We start from the raw sequence: 4,155 nt of genomic DNA on the forward strand, positions 1-4,155 counted from the left end.
GTCCCACCAAGGGGCAGCTGCTGTTCTCTGTGTGGATCCAAGACCTCCTCGTGGGCATCAGTGTGTCCCCAGCCCACGGGCCCGGGCTCCACCTCACTGTAGGCTCTGAGCTTCTTGTCTGGCTTCTAGAAAGGGCACAGGAAGTGCTGGCTGGGAGTTCCGATGCCCCCTGCAGGCCGGTGCTGGACTAGGAAGCACTGTGTCACACAGTGGGGACAGCTCCTGCACAGCCCTCCCGGTCGCCCCACGCCACGGCGTGGACTCCGCGTGGAGGACACGGCCCACGGGGGGTGGTCATGAGACAGCACAGTGCCACGGCGTGGACTCCACGTGGAGGACACGGCCCTGGGGTGCGGTCATGAGACAGCACAGCGCCACGGCGTGGACTCCGCGTGGAGGACACGGCCCACGGGGGGGTGCGGTCATGAGACAGCACAGCGCCACGGCGTGGACTCCGCGTGGAGGACACGGCCCACGGGGGGTTGTGGTCATGAGACAGCACAGCGCCACGGCGTGGACTCCGCATGGAGGACACAGCACACGGGGGGTGCGGTCATGAGACAGCACAGCGCCACGGCGTGGACTCCGCGTGGAGGACACGGCCCCGGGGTGCGGGCATGAGACAGCACAGCGCCACGGCGTGGACTCTGCGTGGAGGACATGGCCCCATGGGGGGTGTGGTCATGAGACAGCACAGCGCCACGGCGTGGACTCTGCGTGGAGGACACGGCCCACGGGGGGTGCGGTCATCAGACAGCACAGCGCCACGGCGTGGACTCCGCGTGGAGGACACAGCCCCACGGGGGGGTGGTCATGAGACAGCACAGCGCCACGGCGTGGACTCCGCGTGGAGGACACGGCCCCGGGGTGCGGTCATGAGACAGCACAGCGCCACGGCGTGGACTCCGCGTGGAGGACACAGCCCCACGGGGGGGTGGTCATGAGACAGCACAGCGCCACGGCGTGGACTCCGCGTGGAGGACACGGCCCCGGGGTGCGGTCATGAGACAGCACAGCGCCACGGCGTGGACTCCGCGTGGAGGACATGGCCCCGGGGTGCGGTCATGAGACAGCACAGCGCCACGGCGTGGACTCCGCGTGGAGGACATGGCCCCGGGGTGCGGTCATGAGACAGCACAGCGGATGGCGGCGTGGCGGGAGGAGGAGTGGGCGCTCAGGGAGCAGCGACGGCCCAGCTGCGTCCATGCTAGGGAGCAGGTGGAAAACAGCAGAGGATTCTGGGAAGGAGAGGCAGGCCAGGGAGAGGGCCACCCAGGACAGTCCAGGGAAGAAGCTGGATTTGGGGTCCCGGGACCGCGCCCCCAGAGACGCGGCTCGGGGCCCAGCGAGGGTGCAGGGTGCCGCAGTGGCCGCGGAGAGCCAAGGTGACGGCCACTCACCCCGTTTTTCCTGCCCCCAGAGGGTGGGCCCAGGAGCTAGTGGCTCTGCCGAGATGCAGACACCATCGGGGGCCATTCGACCGAGGACGGGGGACTCGCCCACCGCCCTCCCTGCGCCCCCCCCCACACACCCTTTCTCCACTCCCTCCGCTTCCCATGGGGCACCGCAGGTCCACCCACCCCGGCAGCCAGGAGAAGTTGCTGACCAAACGGCGGCGGGAGGCGCTGCGGGGCCGCTCGGCCCTGTCCGGTGGGCAGGAGGCTGCCGTGGAAACCCGCAGCCCTGTCCGGTGGGCAGAGGCCCTTCCACCCCCGCCACACCTCGCCCGCCCTGCAGGGACTTTGGTTTTTATTTCTCCAAACCTGGCTGCTCCCAGCCCACCTGGAGGAGCGGGCGCTGGTGGCTCACGCCTATAATCCTAGCTACTCAGGAGGCTGGAGACCTGAGGGGCGGGGTTCAAAGCCAGTTGGGCAGGAAAGTCCATGAAACTCTTATTTCAAAAGAACCACCAGAAAACTGGAAGTGGTGCTATGGCTCAAAGTGGGAGAGAACTCGCCTTGAACAAAAGAACTTAGGGATAAAAACCACAACCAAAAAGAATTAAGTGTATTATTTAGGAGTAATAAGGAGAGTTTAATGATATCAATATAACAATATCAGTACTAATTATTATCCCCGATGCTGTACTAAATGAAAATATGACTGTTTTCCCAATTGCTGAACTTTTTCCAAAATCCTAATCATGGCTGTGCCAAGTTTTCTGTCAGCTACAATTTTAATCCTTCTCTAAAACATTTACAATCAAGCTCATAAAAATGACTCTAACAAGCATGTATTTGTTAAACAGTTTTTCTTTAAATATTTGCTCTGAAAGTTTTGTAACATTTGGGAATCACAACTTCTGATGAACAACCAGAGTAGCATTTTGAGATGCTGGGACAGTATGTAAAAGGCTGACAAATTATTAAACTTAGAAATGGACTCTGGGTAAGTTCGCCCTAAGAATCGCTCCTGCTAAACCTCTTAATTGCTTAAATTAGGTCAAAAGATCTAATGAACACAGACCACGTCCATCTGTCGCTACCCTTTCCCTGGTGTCCCTCCCTCCTTCCCCACCCTGCTCCCACCCTCAATCCTGTCCCCCCCAAAACCATGGGGTGTTGGGATCGCAAGAGACCGTGGGGAGAAATCTCAGCCTGGCACCGAGAGACAACCAAAGCCAAATCACACAGTGGCCAATCATAATTTCTTCAAAAATGTTACCCAAGAACAGAGTGGGGAGGGGATTGTCAAAACCCACATGGTTCCTCTCATGACCGCCCTTCCGAAAGTACACAGCCAGGAGGTCCTGGAAAAGGAGGGTGTCCATAGCTTCACAGGCCAGCCACAAGGAAGCCCACGCCCACGCTGACAAAGACCTGCAGGAGGCTTTTGACGGTTTCAAGGGGGGTTTGAGTGCCACACCTGCGGAGTTGTCTTTAAAAGGGTCAAGTCCTTTTAAAGCCCCTTGTGGGTGGCCCTTCCTCCAAACACAGTTTATGTAACACTAGGATGGTAAAACATAGGCATGGGGGCTCGAGCCTGAAATCTTAGCCACTTGGAAAGTGGGGTTGGGGTGTTGAGATCTGAGGCCAGTCTGAATTTTTTGAGGTTTCCATCAATTCAGTGGCTGGATGTGACAGCACCAGCCTGTTGTACGTGACAGCCCAGGCACGAAGTGAGACTGTCTCAAAACTAACCAAAGCAGAGGGCCTGGCGGAGTGATTGCCGTGGTAAAGCACCCACCAAGGTCCCCCAGCTAAAGCCTAGACACCTCATACCAACCCCAGCGCAAGCCCAAAGGGCTCTAACCTTTATCTGTATGGGAGTCAAATGCTCATCAACACTTGAAGGAAAGCGGGGGTGCAGTCAACTCATGGAGCCATGCTACAAAATGAAGCAGGGGGAGGGTGGGTGAGAAGGCGATGTTCATCAACTGCCGTGCGAACGGGGACGCCCCCGCACCATTGCTCACAGGCCGCGCGCACACACACACCAAAACAAAATAAATGAAACAAAAAATGTTTTAACTTGAAAGGACTGATGTCCTAGGGCTACCCTGGAATCTTCTGGAAAGCTTGATACTGTCCTGCTTTCTACCCCCACAACAAATCAGAATTCTGGGTACTGGGACATGTCTCCAGAGCCCTCAGCCGACACAGACACTGCAGACCCTGACCATTTCCTGGCCCACCAGCGACCACTTCCCGATGATCAATAAACGCCTTCCGCCAGAGCCCGGGTCAGCACGGAGCACACTCGTGCTCCTCTGGGAGCCGCAATGCCCACGCTGGGGCGTCCCCGGGAGGCCAGGCCAGGACGCCAGGCCCCCATGTGCGCTCCTGGTACCCATCTTCTCCCACAGCCCAGCTGGCTCGCCCGGGCAGAATCTGGACCTTCACACCAGTGATTCCCCGCTACCTCCAAGGACGGGGCTGCAGTCAGGCCCTCCTCCATTCCCCGGGCGCCTGCAGTGCGGCGCCCTCCCCTGGGCTGCCCACCACCACTCACCCCACCCACCTGCACACCTGCGCAGTGCTGCTGGCCGTTCAGAAAACGCAGTGACGTCCTGAGCTGCCACGCAAGGCCACACCCCGGGGTGAACAGGCTCAGGGTGGAGGGCACCCCGCTCCGGACCGCCCTCGTAAGGAAGGGAGCTTGCAAGCGCCTGGCCAGCAGCTCTTTTCTGGGCCCTGCAACCCTCCCCACATCCCT

Source organism: Dipodomys merriami, unplaced genomic scaffold (assembly GCF_024711535.1).
Source record: "Dipodomys merriami isolate MVZ:Mamm:240054 unplaced genomic scaffold, mDipMer1.0.p SCAF_1, whole genome shotgun sequence".
NCBI classification, from domain to species: domain Eukaryota; kingdom Metazoa; phylum Chordata; class Mammalia; order Rodentia; family Heteromyidae; genus Dipodomys; species Dipodomys merriami.